Consider the following 17,916-nt stretch of genomic DNA (forward strand, 5'->3'; position numbering starts at 1 on the left):
GGCGATCTACATCTTATGCCATACAAGGCCTCAAACGGAACCATCTGAATACTGGCATGGAAGCTGTTGTTATAAACAAATTCTATGAGCGGCAAGTGATCATCCCAGTTACCCTTCAAGTCAAGCACACAAGCGCGCAACATGTCCTCAAGCGTCAGAATAGTCCGCTTTGCTTGCCCGTTAGTCTGTGGATGGAAAGCCGTGCTAAGATTCACCTGCGTACCTAAACTTTGCCGAAATTTTTTCCAAATATTAGTTGTGAACTGGGCCTCTCGATCGGAAATGATGGAAATTGGAGTGTCGTGAAGCCTGACTATCTCCTTGATATACAATTGAGCATACTGGTCCGCAGTGTAGGTGGATTTAACCGGCAAAAAGTGAGCTGATTTTGTGAGTCGATCCACGATCACCCAAATTGAGTTACGCGGAGTGCGCGACAACCCTACCACAAAATCCATATTGATCATTTCCCATTTCCACATTGGAATTTCTATACCTTGTGCTAACCCACCGGGCCTTTGATGCTCGGCCTTCACCTGTTGGCAGTTTGAATATTTTGCCACAAAGTTTGCCACACCGCTCTTCATGTCATTCCACCAGTAAACTTCCTTGAGGTCATGATACATTTTCGTAGAACCTGGGTGCACGAAATATATAGAAGTATGAGCTTCTGCCATGATTCTTTCTCGAAGACCATTTACGTTTGGAACACATAACCGCCCTTGGTACTGTAATGCACCATCATCCATGCCAAGAGAAATAACCGTAGTCTTATATTTATGAATCCCTTTCTTCAGCTGCACCAACACTGGATCACTGTATTGCTTCTCCTTGACCTCCGTCACAAGCGATGATTCTGCCCTATTCCGCACAATCACCCCCTTCATTAGAGTCCGCAAGACGAACTCCCAAACTGGCCAACTGGTGAACCTCTCGGGCCAAGGGCCTTTGACATTCCTCCAAGTAAGCCAAACTACCCATAGATTTCTGACTAAGAGCATCCGCCACCACATTAGTCTTCCCCAGATAATACAAAATGTCAATGTCATAATGTTTGAGCAACTCAAGCCACCTTCTCTGCCTTAAGTTCAATTCCTTCTATTTGAAAATGTATTGAAGACTCTTGTGGTCCGTGAATACATCTACATGGACTCTATACAAATAATGACGCCAAATATTTAATGAAAAAACCACCGCCGTAAGCTCTAAATCATGAGTTGGATAGTTCTTTTCATGATTCTTAAGTTGCCTTGAAGCATATGCTATGACCTTACCATGTTGCATTAATATACACCCAAGACCGATCCTTGAAGCATCACAATACACCACAAACCCCTCGGTACCCTCTGGCAGGGTCAATACCGGCGCCGAAGTCAATCTTGATTTCAATTCCTGGAAGCTCCTTTCACAAGTATTGGATCACTGGAACTTAACCGCCTTCTGGGTCAATTTAGTCAATGGAGAGGCAAGAGTGGAGAATTCCTCCACGAACCTCCTATAATACTCGGCCAAACCCAAGAAACTGCGAATCTCTGTTGGAGTAGTAGGTCTACGCCAATCCTTCACCGCCGCAATCTTTTGAGAATCAACCTTAATTCCTTCCCCGGAGACGACATGACCCAAGAATGTAACAAATTCAAGCTAAAATTCACATTTCGAGAACTTTGCATACAAGTGGTGGTGATGAAGAGTCTGTAGAACTGTCCTGAGGTGGTCGGCATGATCCTCTCGACTTCGTGAATATACAAGGATGTCGTCAATGAATACTATCACAAAAGAGTCAAGAAATGGCTTGAAGACTCGATTCATAAGATCCATGGAAGCTGCCGGGGCATTTATTAGCCCGAAAGACATTACCAAAAATTCAAAGTACCCATACCGGGTTCTGTAAGCTATTTTTGAAATATCCTGCGCCATTACCTTCAATTGATGGTACCCAGATTGCAAATCAATTTTGGAGAAGAACTTAGCACCTTGTAATTGGTCAAACAAATCATCTATTCTAGGCAATGGGTATTTGTTTTTGATTGTGACTTTATTGAGCTGCCGGTAATCAATACACATCCGCAGCGATCCGTCTTTCTTGCTGATAAAGAGAACCGGTGCACCCCAAGGTGACACACTCGGTCGGATGAAACCATTCTCTAGCAAATCCCTTAGTTGTTCCTTTAGCTCTTTTAATTCTGCTGGCGCCATTCTATAAGGTGGAATGGATATAGGCTGCATGGCTAGCATCACATCAATCCCAAAATCAATCTCCCTATTTGGAGAAATTCCAGGGAGCTCATCCGGAAAGACATCGGGGAATTCATTCACAATTGGTACAGATTCAAGGGTAGGCACCTCAGCAGTGGTGTCCGTAACTCGGACCAAATGATAAATATACCCCTTCATGATCATCTTTGTGGCATTAAGGTAAGAAATAAACCTACCTTTTGGCATAACATTATTCCCTTCCCACTCAATAGCTGGCTCGTTAGGAAACTCAAGCCTCATAATTCTGGTTCGGCAGTCGAGTTTGGCAAAACATGAATAAAGCCAGTCCATTCCCATTATTACATCAAAATCAGTCATCCCCACTTCAATAAGATCGGCCATGGTATCCCGACCACGCACCGTGACAACACAATCCCTATAAACCCGCACGACCGTAATAGACTCGTCAACCGGAGTAGATATAGAGAACGGCTCATGAAGTTGTTCCGGTTCTATTCCGAAGCTCGTAGCAACATAAGGAGTAACATATGACAAAGAAGATCCGGGATCAATAAGGGCATACACATCATGATATTGAACAGTTAATATACATGTGACGACATATGGGGAAGCCTCTGCACTCTATCGACCACTCATAGCATAGAATCGGCTGGGTCCTTCCAAATTCTGTGCACCATCCCTTGCTGTACCACGCCCCGTGGTTGCTGGAGAGCCTCAAGCTAGAGGGTGTGCTGAAGATGTGGCAGTTGTAGGACTAGATGACTGAGCTGTGCCCCTGCCTGTACCCTGACGGGATGCGCGACACTCCCTCTGAATATGACCTCTCATTCCGCATCCGTAACATACTGGCATGTCCAGGTAGCAGATTCCCGAATGTATCCTCCCACACTTAGGGCATGGGGCCCTCTACTGCTGCTGGAATCTCCCTCCTGATCGGCCCTGATGGTGGGACCCCCTGCTGCCCTGATCGGGCCTAAAGCGACTCCCCTGCTGCTGACCGTGCCCTGATGGTGGGGCACTAGCTGAATACTGAGCATAAGAATGGGATGGCCCTAATGATCCTCCCCAAAAAGTTGATCTCCCACCTTCAAACGAATCCCCAAGGTTGCCTGCTGATCGGGCCCTACTACTACCCTCTCGTTCCATCCTGAGCTTTAATTTTCGGGCCTCTATAGCTTGGGCAAATGCCACCATCTTTCCATAGTTCATGTCAGAATTTAGAGAAGCTGTGGCAGCCTCATTAATAACCAAATGGCTAAGGCCCTGCACAAATCGACGCACCCTTGAATCCATAGTCGGCATCATATGAACAACATACTTCGACAGGCGCACGAACTCCATGTGATACTCCCACACATTCTTACTACCCTGTTTAAGGGTCTCAAACTCCACAGCACGGGCTGCCTTAGTCTCGACAGGCAAGAAATGGTCTATGAAGGCATCCGCGAACTCACTCCATCTCGCCGGAGGGCTCCCCTCCTCACTGGAATCCTCCCGTATCTCAAAATAGGAATATGCCACCCCTTTCAAGCGATAGGAGGCCAACTCTACTCCCTCCGTCTCATTAGCACGCATAACTCAGAGAGTCTTATGCATCTGATCAATGAAATCCTGAGGGTCTGCCCCGAGATCAGTACCTGTGAACACTGGAGGGTCTAACTGAAGGAACCTGTTTACCCTGGAACCGGAAGAATCTCCTTGCAAGCTAAATGAGGTGGGTGCAACATTTGACCTTTGAGCCTGGGAAGCTACTAACTGACTCAGCATCTGAATAGCTTTTCTAAGATCCCCATCAGAAATACTGGGTCCTGGAGCTGGGGCTGGAGGTGGAATAGGTATATCGGTGGGTAGGATTGTGGCACCCTCCGCGGGTTTAGGAACTGGGGTAGTCTGTTCTGGAGTAGAAGAATCGGGCAGTGTGATAGTAGGGGGATTATCCTTACCTGCATTATCAAGTAGGGGATAAACAGCCACTCCTGGGGTGGCATTAGCTTCTTGGCCAATTCTCGCTCTCTTCTTAGGTGCCATTTGCTGAAAGTTAGAAAAATGCACGAGTTAGAGGAGAACAACCTCATATTCCGCTCCGTCGCACGATATAGAACAACAATGAAGGGTATTATTCCTAAATGTCCAAGTAGCCCCCTAATTATAGATGTGGTCGACAGCACACCGATAAGAAGGGCTCTACTAGACACGGCTCCGAGACATCCTAGGACACTTGAAAACCTTAGGCTCTGATCCCAAGTTTGTCACGCCCCAACATCAGGGAGCGCGACCGGCGCTCAACCAAGTGAACCCGATCGAGCAAGCCTATTAGACCTTTCCTACCCAACTCATTCATGATACGAAAAGAGGACGCGTTACCATCTGCTAAATAGGGGAGAGTCAAATATACATGCATAAACGTTGCTAGTCCATTTTTCATTATATACATTATGCCATGGTTAAGTTTCCAAAATACAACTCGATCCAGCGACCATCCCAACATACATACATGACCCACATAAATGTCTACGGAGCCTCTAATGATACGAAAGGCCAACATGACAATGCCGGAAACAAGGCCCCGGCTATACCTCAAAATGTGAAAACTTATACAAAAGAAGAACTAAATGACCCCAGGAAGAAATAGGGCTCACCAAGACTGCTGTGATGAGTGTGAGGGAGAGCAACACTATCTGCGATCAACGCTATCTGCGATCAGCGCTATCTGCAATGGAACCACCTATATCCATTCAAATATGTAGCGCCCCCGGTAAAAGGGACGTAGTACTATCGAATAGTACTAGTATGTAAGGCAAACACCAGTCTTAATAGAATGAACAATGAAACAAAGAGAAGGCAGTCATAATAATCAATAAGTGCTTCACAGAAATACAAAGAAACACCAAGTAAGGATCACATAGTTTCCAATTCAATCTTTCCATCTTTTTAGGTTAATAATCATTAGTGCCAAATGCCACACCTTACAATGACACCGTGTTTTTACATGGAGTTCGGTCTCGGCCCGACCGGCTAAGCCATCTTAGGTGAGACATATCCATATCCACAATATAAATCAATAATTCCAACACAAATTCCACAATGTGTACAACATGGCATTCGATCTCGGCCCGATCGGCTAAGCCATCTCACTTGAGACATAACCTCTTTCAATTGTTCACTCAATTCACTTTTGTTTCCCATCTTTCATTACATGGCACAAACGGCCTCATTTATTAAGTACTTCTTGGCACTTGGGAACATTTTACAATTCAAGTCTTTCCCTTTTTATCCGTTCAAATAACATCATCATTCATGTCGATAAGTACCATTACATAAGGCATTGCACATATAAGGGAAGGAAGTTGGAAAATCATAATAACGTTCTCAAGTAGCATGATGAGATGGTAAATATCTAAAACAATTAGGGAACATGAATCTTTCAACCCAACACACTAAGGCAAACAACTCTAGTATGATCAAGTCGGAACTTACACCAATTATTCGGACACCAGGAGTTCGATTCTAAGAAGAAGAGAGTTTGCCATACATACCTCAATTGTGCTTATTTAGACTCTACAATTATCTGGAACCCTTAGCAACCTCAATCTATTTTAGCAATATACAAATTGAACATAGAATTAGCAAAATGTTCATGGTTCTAGCTCAATTTTTCCCCACACTCTTTATCACACATGCATGCAAGATAAACCACCCTCATACCCATGAAGTATCACACTAGTACCCCATTATAGCTATGTTTGAAATTAAGAGCTGGGGTGATAAAGTCTTACCTTTTTAGATGAAGAATTTGGTGCTCTACTTGATTATTTCCAAAGCTTTAATTGATGATTGAAGATCAATTTGATGAAAACTTAGGCCCTCCCTCTCGAACCCTCTCTCTCTCACTCTAGAAATATCAGAAAATGAGCTCAAAATAGACTAAAGGGGTGTTTTAACGGAATGGGGGTCGGATTTTAAATTAAGAAAAAGGGTGCCCTGACACAGGTCTGCAGTCGCACATGTGAACGCATAATGGTTATGCGATCCGCAAAGTGACCGCAGAATGGACCTCTGGGGCCAAAACTTTCGGCCCATATATGCGACCAGTATGTGGTCCGCATACTTATTCTGCGGTCGCATAATGCACCGCAGAACTCCCTTCGCAGAAACCCAAGAGGAATTATGCGACCAATATGCGGTCCGCATAGTGATTATGTGGTCGCATAATCGACCGCAAAACTAACCTCAAATTGGCCAAACTTTCTGCTTCACTCTACGGCCATTATGCGGTTCGTAGAGTGATTATGCGGCCGCATAATGGGCTGCAGTAACACGTTCTTCTGCAAAACATTTTCTTCTAAGTACGTAGGGTACTGTTCAATCCAAAAAGTCCGAACCGCGGCGAGCAGGAATCTAACTTGGCACCACCAAACCCCGAGTTTTTGGTCAAAATTTGTACGGGGCCTTACAGATCGGTTCACCGATCCTATTGTGTTCTAATTAACTCTCTCTTTTATACAATTCGTTTATGGTTGCTAATTAATTGAGTATTTTCTCTCGTAGTATTCTCCCGAATTACTACTCGCCTATTCACAATAGATTAACTCCTATATTCCTATCGAATCAATCTATGAAAATGCAATAAGACTACGATATTCAATTAAGCATGATGATTAGATATCATCCTATCCTAGCCACAAATCCGCTCCACTCAGAGTTAAGATCATGCGCTCTTCAATTCTTCTCTAATCTAGACGTGGCTTTCCCAAGCATAGCATAGATAGTACATAGAACCTAACTGTTGGCCAGACAATTAAGCAATTAGACACATAATTGAAGAAAAAATTATTTATTAGCGAGCAATGGAACTCTCAACTATACCCCAACAACTTAAACATAAATTATTGAGGAGCAACTCAATTTTTAATCATACACTCTACCTTTGACTATGGTCGATACCGGCAGTCTAGCATGAGCGTACGAAATTCACATTCTTCCCCTTTTAAACATGCCCCAAGTATAAACATTTCAATTCAACCAACCTAAACAACCTACCCATAACCACCCTACCTCAAGAGATGACACGTTACCACTAAGAACCCTCAACTTGTGCACTCACCCAACAAGAGAAGTTAACAACATTACCAATCTGTCATGAGATCATGTGCCCTCACCAATAAACAAGAGAGTGAATATCGATATAGTACACACATTCAAGTATAAATTCGCACCTTTTCCTTTGCTAGCACCATCACGAGCCATTGTAACCTACAAAACAATCAACTTGAATGTGAGAATGAACCAATAAATCCGCCTAGGGTTAAAGTGAAAGTCTAAGATGACCCCAAACTTAGTACCGAAGGCTCTATTCAATGTACTCACAATAGTTGTTTAACAAACACACAAGTGTTGCACCACAAAGGCAATGGGTACTCAAGACTTCCCCATGCCACATAATGATATTCTAGGTGTTACACCATACAAAGCAAGTTGTTGACTATGGCAATGCGACTTAGTATTGGTGCAAGCAAGAAACACACGACCCCCAATTACTACGACTAATATAATACACTAATCTTTCCTAAAAAGATGATACAACATACATAATACATACAAATAATCATGGGTAGGGTGGTTATGGCATGGTAATCATTGAAAATCAGCTTTGGGTTATGTCAAACCACCCCCAAGCACCCTAGACATAGCCCAAACTCACATACAAGAATACTCGGCTACTCAGACTTCACTGGTGCACAAATTATTCATTCAAGCATTTTATCGAACATTTGGTGGGTATCTAATTGCTTCAAGTTAATTCAACAATGGTGTAGCATGTTTACCCTCCCAAAATTGAACGAAGTAGAGAGAATTGTAGTTTATTACTCTGTGTAACACATTCACAACCAAATTGCAGTAACCAATTTTGTTTTTAAACAACCCACTAGCCACCATGTACTCAAGTTCTTAACTAAGAAATTAGTGGGAAAGTGGGGATTTGGGGGTTTGGATTGGGGGGGGGGGGTAGGGGGAATTGCAACTAACATAAACAAAACAAAAGAAAAAGAAAGAGAAGCATACCTGTATGGAGAGAAGAACGAGAGAGAGAGAGAGAGAGAAAGACTAGAGAGGACGAGAGAGAGAAGAGGGGGTGAGGAAGTTCATTTGATAGAAAGCGGGGAGAGAGAAGACAGATGTGGGGGGGGGGAATTAGATTGGGAATGGATATGGGTAATTAGGAGAGTAAAAATGGGTATCCAGGTCGGGTCAAATGGTCAACATGTTAATTAAAGAGTAAAATTAAAAATAGAAAAAATAAAAAAAATACCTGGACCCCCAGCCCAGTGCTCCATGCTAGCTCAGCACTGGCTGGGGAAATGCTCCTGTTTTTGCGCGCCAGGCAGAGCAACACGCTGGCCTGGACGCTGATTCGTTATTGTTTTTTTTTCAATGAATCCCTGATTCCCCCCAGAGCATTTTGTACATCCATTACCCATTCCACACCACTCCTACCTACGATATCTATGACTACAAAGAAAAATAAAACTTTAGTCTACTGTAACTAAAAAGAGAAAAACTAAGCTACAAGCAATAAAAATTGGGTTACCTCCCAACAAGCGCCTGATTTAATGGCGCGACACGACGCTGGGCCTCGCTTACTCATCAACGAGTATTAGTTTACACTTCTGGCAGTCAATGACACCTCCCCAATAGTGCTTGACACTTTGCCCATTCACCAAAAAATTGTCTTTCACCATTTAAAGCGCGCAACTTGATTGCACTATATGGGGTGACTTTCACCACCTCAAACGGACCTGACCACCTCGATTTTGACTTCCCACGAAATAGCTTGAGCCTGGAATTGAACAATAGTACCTTTTGGCCTAGTTTAAAGTGACGAGGCTTGATACGCTTGTTATGCCATCTTTTTGTTTTCTCCTTATAATGCTTAGCATTTTCATAAGCGTTCAACCTCTCCGCATCTAACTCATTCAACTGTAAGAGCCTCTTTCACCTGCAACTTCCAATCTATATTCAACTTCTTGAACGCTCAATAAGCCATATGTTCAAGTTCAACCGGCAAGTGACATGCCTTCCCATACAAAAGCTTGTACGGATATTCCCCAATTGGCATGTTATATGTAGTTCTATATGCCCACAAGGCATCATCTAACCTTGCAGCCCGGTCTCTCCTCTTAACACTCACTATTTTCTCCAGTATTTACTTTATCTCTCTATTTGACATTTCGGCTTGTTCGCTTGTTTACGGATGATATGCTGTGGCAACTATGTGGCGGACCCCATATTTAGCTAGAAGGTAAGTCAATAACCGATTGCAGAAATGTGTTCCTTCATCACTAATCAAAGCACGTAGAGTCCCAAACCTTGAGAATATTTTCTTCTTCATAAAAGTCTACCACATTGGCATCATTGGTTGGCAATGCAACAACCTCTACCCATTTGGACACTTAGTCCATCACTAGCAAGGTATACTTATTTCCTCTAGACAATGGGAATGGTCCCATGAAGTCTATGCCCCACACATAAAAAATCTCTACCTCCAGGATATTATTCAAACGCATCTCATGCATTCTCGTGATTGTTCCTGCTATCTGATGCTGGTCACACTTTTTAACAAATGCATGGGCATCCTTGAACAGTATTGGCCAATAGAACCCCGTCTGCAACACCTTTGCAGCCATTCTATCGCCACCATGATGGCTCCCATAAGGCAAGGCATGGCAGTCATTTAACACTTGCTCCACCTCTTTTTGAGGAATGCATCTCCTCAACAATTGGTCCGCACACTGTCTGTACAAGAATGGCTCTTCCCAGTAGTAAAAATTCACATCATGTAAAAACTTCTTCCTAGCCTCAGATTGGATTTCAGGAGGAAGAACTCCACTCATAAGATAGTTCACATAATCCACGTACCACAAGACATGGTCATGTGTCCTTAATTTGTCCACCTTCCTCCACGTGCTCATGATTTTACAACCGCGACAGGTGGTCGACCACTTGGTTTTCTGTGTCATTCAAATCTCTTATTTCTACATCAAATTTCTGCAACAACAAAACCCAGCGCATCAATTTAGCTTTGATTATTTTTTCAAAAATAAATACATGATTGCTGCATGATCGGTCTGGACTATAACTTTTGTTCCCACCAAATAAGCCCAAAATTTCTCAATAGCCCACACAACTACCAACAACTCCTCCTTAATGGTGGTGTAATTCATCTGTGCATCATCAAGAGTCTTACTCGCTTAGTATATGGAGTAAGATATATTGTCCTTCCTATGGCCTATCACTGCCCCAGTATCATGGTCACTTGCGTGACACATCAGTTCAAATGTCAAGGACCAGTCTGGTGCCATAATAATTAGTGCAGCCACAACCTTCTTCTTGAGCTTCTCGAACGCCTTCAGACGTGCTTCATCAAAACTGAATGTCACATCCTTTTCGAGCAACCTGCACAATAGAGTAGCAATTTTAGAAAAATCTTTAATGAAGCACCTATAAAAATATGTGTGTCCCAAGAAACTTCGGACATCCTTCATAGAGACGGGTGGCAGAAATTTTGCAACTGCTTTGATCTTTGTCGTATCAACTTCAATGCCACTTTTCGATACTCCATGACCCAAAACGATGCCCTCTTGCACCATAAAATCGCACTTTTCCCAATTTAGCACCAAATTCGTTTCTTCACACCGCGCCAACACATTGGCCAAATTCTTCAAAAAATCATCATAAGACGACCCAAAGACTAAAAAGTAATCCACGAAGAACGTTACAAAATGTTCCACCATATCGGTGAAAATAGCCATCATGCACCTCTGGAAAGTGTCTGATGCATTGCAAAGACCGAATGGCATCCGCTTAAAAGCAAACATACCATGAACGTCATTTCTCCTGATCCACTAGGGATATAACATCTGATTGTATCCCGAATAACCATCAAGGAAGCAATAGTACTCATGCCCAGCGAACCTGGCCAACATTTGGTCAATGATGGAAGTGGGAACTGGTCCTTGCGGGTAGCTTTGCTGAGCCTTTTATAGTCAATTCAAACTCTCCACCCTGTTACGGTGCGAGTAGTAATTAGCTCATTTATCTCATTCTCTACAACAATCATCCCACCCTTTTTAGTGACACATTGCACTGGGCTTACCAAATTGCTATCATAAATAGGGAAGATGATACCTGCATTAAGCCACTTAATCACTTCCTTCTTCGTGACCTCCTTCATAATATGATTCAACCTCCTTTGTTGCTCAACACAGGGGCGGTGTCCATCTTACATAAATATTTTATGCATACAAAACGAAGGACTGATTCCCTTAATATTAGCAATTGTAAACCCAATGGCTCTTTTGGTCTCACGAGTACCCTTAGCGGCTTTTCATATTGCAAATTGGTCAAGCTGGATGAAATAATCACTGGCAAATTTTTAGCACTCCCCAAGTAGGCATAGTGCAGGTGCGCTAGCAGAGCCTAGAGCTCTAGTTTTGGAGATTTTTCAACAGAGGTTTATAATGGGTCAGAGTAACTCGTCGATCCAACTCCTCAAATCTCCCAATCCCATGAATAAACTTTCAATACATGTTAAGTACTTGCTCAATTTCTTCCACCAACTCATTTTCACTTTCTTCTTCATCCCCGAATAAAGCTCGTTCAAGGGGGTCTGTGGGGATCATATAAGGCATCACTAAGGTCACATCATTTCTATACTGAAATCAAGGATAACTCTTCATAATGGACTGGTATTTTAAGTGCTTCATAAACACTGAAGACCTCCACTCCATCATCCACTCTCATTGTCTTTTTTCCTCCACACATCAATAATAGCTCGGCATGTGGCTAGGAATAGACGCCCCAAAATAAATGAGACTTTTTGATTAGGCTCGTAGTCCAAGATAATGAAATCAACAGGGAATATGAAAGAACCCACTTGGACTAACACATCTTCAATCACCCCTTCTGGACTTGTAAGGGAGCGATCCACCAACTATAAAATCACAGTAGTTGTTCGCGACTCACTCAATCCCAACTGCTTGAACACAGATAGTGACGTCAAATTGATGCTCACTCCAAGATCACACAAGGCTTGTCCGACTGCGTTCTTACCAATCCAAATCTAGATAGTGAAGCTACCTGGATCCTTAAACTTCTAAGGTAGATTGCTTTGAATTCTTGAGCTACATTTTTCAGTGAGTGCCATAGTATCAAACTCGGCTAACTTCCTCTTATTTTCCACTATGTCTTTGATATATTTTTCATATTTGGACACTTCCTGCAAGATGTCTACTAGTGGAATATTAATATGCACATGCTTCAAAATATCTAGCAACTCCTTGTTAGTAAAATTATCCTTCACTTTCTGTAATCTTTAAAGGAACGGAGGTGGTGGGCTCGCAACAATTGGTTATGGTTGCTTTTCCACCGCCTATTCAACTGAATTCTCTAACTCTCTTGCAGTTTTTGATTCTACCTCAACGGTGGCCTAATTTCCACTAAACGTCACTTTCTTTCTCTTCTTTGATGGGACTTCTTCTAATTGTCTCCCATTCCTCGGTGACACAACATTAATAGGAGCCTTAGAATTAGCCTCAGTGTCGTTTGGAAGAGCACCAGCTGGCCGAGTATTTTTGGCACTGTCAAGTTGCTCCATTTGTCGCTCTAAATTTTGAATAGCTGCTGATTGGGATGCCACTTGAGCCTATTGGCCAGCCATCAATTTCTTTGGCATCTTCTCAATGTGACTCATTGAGTTTGTTGGTTGTTCATCCCGTGGTGGTCTATATTGCTATTAAGGAGCTTATGGCATGTACCGATTATGAGTACCTTGACTTCTACCCCAAGAAAAGTTTGGATGGTTCCTCTAATTTGGATTGTAGGTGTTTCCATATTGATTTGTCTAGCCTCGATTTGCATTACCCAGGAAACACACAAATACTAGATTTGCGGGGCATAGATCTCTCGTGTTATGCTCTACGCATACTTCACAAAATGCCTGAACCTTCTGCATTGGCTGAGCTTGCTGCTTATTGATAACCAGGGTAATCTTATTAACTTGGTTAGCCAATGTGGCAACCTGTGCTGATAATGGAGAAACAACATCTAACTCAAGGAACCCTACAGATTTTTGAAATATATGTGTGCCCACTGCTCCTTGCCAATCATGATTACTTTTGGAGAATTTATTCAACAATGGAAAAATCACATCAAAGCTTTTCTCCAACACTTGACCATGTGCTGCAACATCTACCACAATCTTGGTCTCTAGGTGTAGCCCTTCTATGAAGATATGAGCCAGCACCTCATTTGTTTGATTGTGATGAGGGCAATCTCGCAGCAGCCCCTTGAACCTCTCCCGAGTTGAATATAAGGACTCGCCCGCCTTCTGTTTAAAGGCGACTATTTCACTTCTGATCTTCTTAGTTTTACTTGAGGGGAAGAATCGTGCCGAAGATTTTCTAGCAAGATCATTCCATGATGTAATAGAGTTAGCCGGCTCTGCCTTCAACCATGTCTTCGCTTCGCCCAACAGAGAGAATGAAAACAGTGTGAGCCTCACATAGTCTAGAGTGACTCCATAAGTGACATAAGTATCACTAATCTCCAAGAAATTCAAAATGTGGTGCTATGGATCTTAATGTGGACGAACCATAGATTGTCTATTTGCATGTAGCAGCTGGATCGTACTCTGTTTCAACTGAAAGTACCCATCGATTCTGGGCTTCACACTGCTGGAGGTGACATTAGCATTCCTAGGCATCGCCACCTCCTGAACATCCATATGTTTCTCATCTACCATGTCCATAGGTAGTTGAACAAGTGCATGAAGATTATCTGTGTACCTTGCTTCTGTCAACCTCCTGTGAAACATTTTCTCAGCTTCTGGGTCAAAGCCTTGAAGTCTATCTTGACTCCTGACCCTTCACATTCAAACAAAGTTCCTGAGAGTAGAGCAACCAATATGAAACGTTAGACTTGACGAAATAGACAACAAAAGTAAAAGCTAGTAAAGTAGTCAATATTCAAGTCTCCGGCAACAACGCCAAAAAGTTATTGTTCCCAAATGCACCCGCAAATATACGTGATCAACAAGTAATATAATGATAAGTAGACTGCCGCACCCACATATACTTGTGTTAACTACCTACTAATTTCACTAAAATTGTTATCCAGTCAAGTCAATCATAGTCGAATTGTGTGATTATAATTAAGCAAGGATAGTAACAATTAACTTATTTAGCAAGAAGGAAATAGTTGTTGAGAATTCAGTAGAGATAAATATTTCAGGCTTGTGATCGGTTCACCGATCCTATTGTGTTCTAATAAACTCTCCTTTTCATATAATTCATTTATGATTGCTAATTAATTGAGTATTTTCTTTCGTAGTATTCTCTCGAATTACTTCTCGTCTATTCACAATAGATTAACGGCTATATTCCTATCGAATCAACCTATGAAAATGCACAAAGACTACGATATTCAATTAGGCATGGTGATTAGGTATCTTCCTATCCTAGCCACAAATCCGCCCCCACTTAGAGTTAAGATCATGGCCTCTTCAATTTTTCTCTAATCTACACGTAGCTTTCCCAGGTATAGCATAAATAGTAAATAGAACCTAACTGTTGGCAAGACAATTAAGCAATTAAACACAGAATTGAAGAAACAACTGTTTATTAGCGAATTATAGTCAAGGTAAAGTCAACTTTGAACAACAATATTCATGGCTAAAACACAACCCCAAAACTAATGGATTTTAGCCACTCATGATTCTAAGAAAGATGAAGAAAAATTGAGAATCCTTGCTCCCGAGTATTCCGTGCTTCTATTTTCCTCTCAAAGTGGCGTCTCCTAATGCAAAATAGGTTTAGACTTCTTTTTATATGAGTTGGCGGTGTATAGGACCGAAAAAGACCTTGTCCCACGCGAAGTAGGAGAAAATCCCGTCACCCAGTGTGTAGGGCAGCGTGTCGCGCTGGCCCTATGCTGGGCCATTGGCTACAAAATTTTGGGACTGTTTTCTATGCCTCAGTCAGCACGATGTAGTGTCCTGGGTGCTAGACTATGCAAAATTTTCGTTTTGTTCTTTTTTTTCTTCAATTCGTGCACTTTTGTCCCACCTTGCTTCTAGGTGACTCCTATACCTAAAGATACCACAAATTAGAATAAATTATTACCTTACACATCCAATTTCCACAAAATATGAGTAGATTGGGAGGCGGCATGCATATAAATATACATACTTTAAGCTGAATATCATGGCTAACAAGAGAAGACATGCAGAGTTTGAAATAGTTGTACTGACTGAGGAGTGCAGTGCTAGAGTGAAAAGTAAGCTTCCCCCAAAGCTTAAGGATCCTGGATGTTTTCAATTCCATTGGCCATTGGGAAACATGATATTGGTAGAGCCCTATGTGATTTAGGGGCAAGTATTAACTTAATACCTTTATCAGTTTTCAAGCAACTCGAATTGGGAGCACCTGAGCGACCTACTACGATCACTTTACAGCTATCAGATAGGTCCTTGGCAAAGCCAGAAGGGATTATTAATAATTGATAATTAATATAACATAAATCACCCCAAGATTTGGTGTCACAAGTACACGAGCGTCTAAATCCAGCTAAATACAAAGTCTGAAAGAAATACAACACTGTCCAAAATAAAATAGAAAGAGTACAAGAAATAGGAAAGTAACTCTAAGGCCTGCGAACGGGATGTAGATCTACCTCGAATCACTGTCTGGTATCCGCTAAGGGTCAACGATCGTAACAATAAGAAAAGAGTTACCAAGTGCGTCTCTTCCAAAATAATCAACTAAACCGCCAAGTTAAATTCACAATCCAAGTATCCGGTAAAAGCAATAAAATCAACAAATTGCACGGAATCAACCTTCGTGCTTTTACTATCATCCTCACTATATGATATAAATAAAGCATGTGCATGGCATCACCCTTTGTAATTTTTTTTCTCATCATCACATGATAATGATAATAGCAAAAAATTACACGGCATCACCCTTCGTGCTTTAGCTTCACGTTTACTTAAGCAAAGATATCAATATGCAAAAAAGGCACAGCAACACCCTTCGTACTTTTCACTCTTCCACACCAAGCATTCACAACAATACAATACCAAAAAAGGTGGGAAGCAAGTTCATCTTCAATAATAACATCAAATCTGCTCGTCATATGAGAATCTTTCCATAATTAGGACCAACAACCAATCAACAATTTTCACGTTCTCATCACCCAATGTCACAACAATCTCAATATAAGTGTCACAACCCAACTGGAGGGTCATGACTAGCACCTGGGCCATACTTGCCGAGCACCAACGTACATTTTATCTAACCTTTCTTATTATCTTTAAGGGCCGACAAGATCAATATAAATGGTAGACATGGATCATGAACATCCAACAATGAAAGATAATGTCATGAACATACATAACATGGGACGACAAGACTGTCAAGAAACTATATATAAGGTACGAGCTACCATGAGTCGACACCTGTCTATGAGCCTCTAAAGGAACATAAGTTCTACAACATTGCCGGAACAGGGCCCCGACATACCCATAATGTCTATAACAAAAATGCATACCAAGACCACGGCAAGTCCGGAGAAGGGATCTCGCCAATAACCGCTGAACTGGACAACCTACTGTGGTGGGGGAGTTGCGTCTACCCGTTTATTAGGACCTGCAGCACGACATGCAGTGTCCACAAATAAAAGGGACGTCAGTACGAATAAAGTACTGAGTATGTAAGGTAGGAAAGCATAAGTAAGAACAGTAATGTAAACAGGGATAGGGAATATACAACCTGTGACATCTGGGTACCTCTGAGGGCTACTGATATGAAACACATGACATGATACATACATATATATATACATAAACGTTTAAAACATATGCCTTTGTGGGCATCATCATCATCATATCGTACCCGGCCATAATAGGCTCGGTAAAACGTACCCGGCCATCATAGGGCTCGGTAGAATCGTACCCGGCCACGTGGAGCTCGGTAAAACCCAACTGATCAGTGGTTGCACAATAGGTGCCATACCCGGCCGACTATAGCGCGGCTCGGTAGAGTAAAATAGATACATATATATGATGCATGCTGGACTCATTGGAATCACATTTTGAACCTTTCGGAGTGACGTAAGGTCGGTATCCTTCGTACATGTTATTAGGATTAACTCTTCATCAAGAATCTTATAAGAATCAGGAACTACCAACAACATTGATAATATAAGAATAAGAGAAGTAACATCAATATCAATCGTTTCATAAGAAGGGCAGCAATGTAAGTACTGCTAGCTTCTAAGAGTAGAGTATCTTTGGGAGCTCGTTCAATACATTATGTACAATCGGAGTCGTGAAAAAGGATGAAGGGGATAGCCTCACATACCTTGTATATACTGCCCAACCTCAAGCTATACAAATGTCACGACTCCTTAGTCTACAATAAGAGAAATGACACTATCATTATCGTTTAAGCGTCGTAACTATTATGTATCGACCGCAACCTATTTTACGATGAAACGGACAGCACCTCCCCTATTTATATGACTTCACACAAGTCAATACAATCACCAAACAGCCCAAACAACATCATTAATAATCATATTGAGCCTCCCAAAACAGTCCACCAACCAACAACATTACTACCAAGCCTTTCGATATATATTTCA

General features: G+C 42.0%; 1 non-coding gene across 1 annotated transcript; it reads left to right on the forward strand.

Annotated features, from left to right (window-relative positions):
• The first annotated feature begins 13,531 nt into the window (after positions 1 to 13,531).
• On the forward strand, positions 13,532 to 13,636 carry LOC117273952 (small nucleolar RNA R71). The gene has a single exon (XR_004503987.1). It is a non-coding gene; the product is annotated as a small nucleolar RNA R71 (small nucleolar RNA).
• The last annotated feature ends 4,280 nt before the right edge of the window (positions 13,637 to 17,916 follow it).

The sequence above is a fragment of the Nicotiana tomentosiformis genome, chromosome 12, assembly GCF_000390325.3.
Source record: "Nicotiana tomentosiformis chromosome 12, ASM39032v3, whole genome shotgun sequence".
In the NCBI taxonomy this organism is placed as follows: Eukaryota; Viridiplantae; Streptophyta; class Magnoliopsida; order Solanales; family Solanaceae; genus Nicotiana; species Nicotiana tomentosiformis.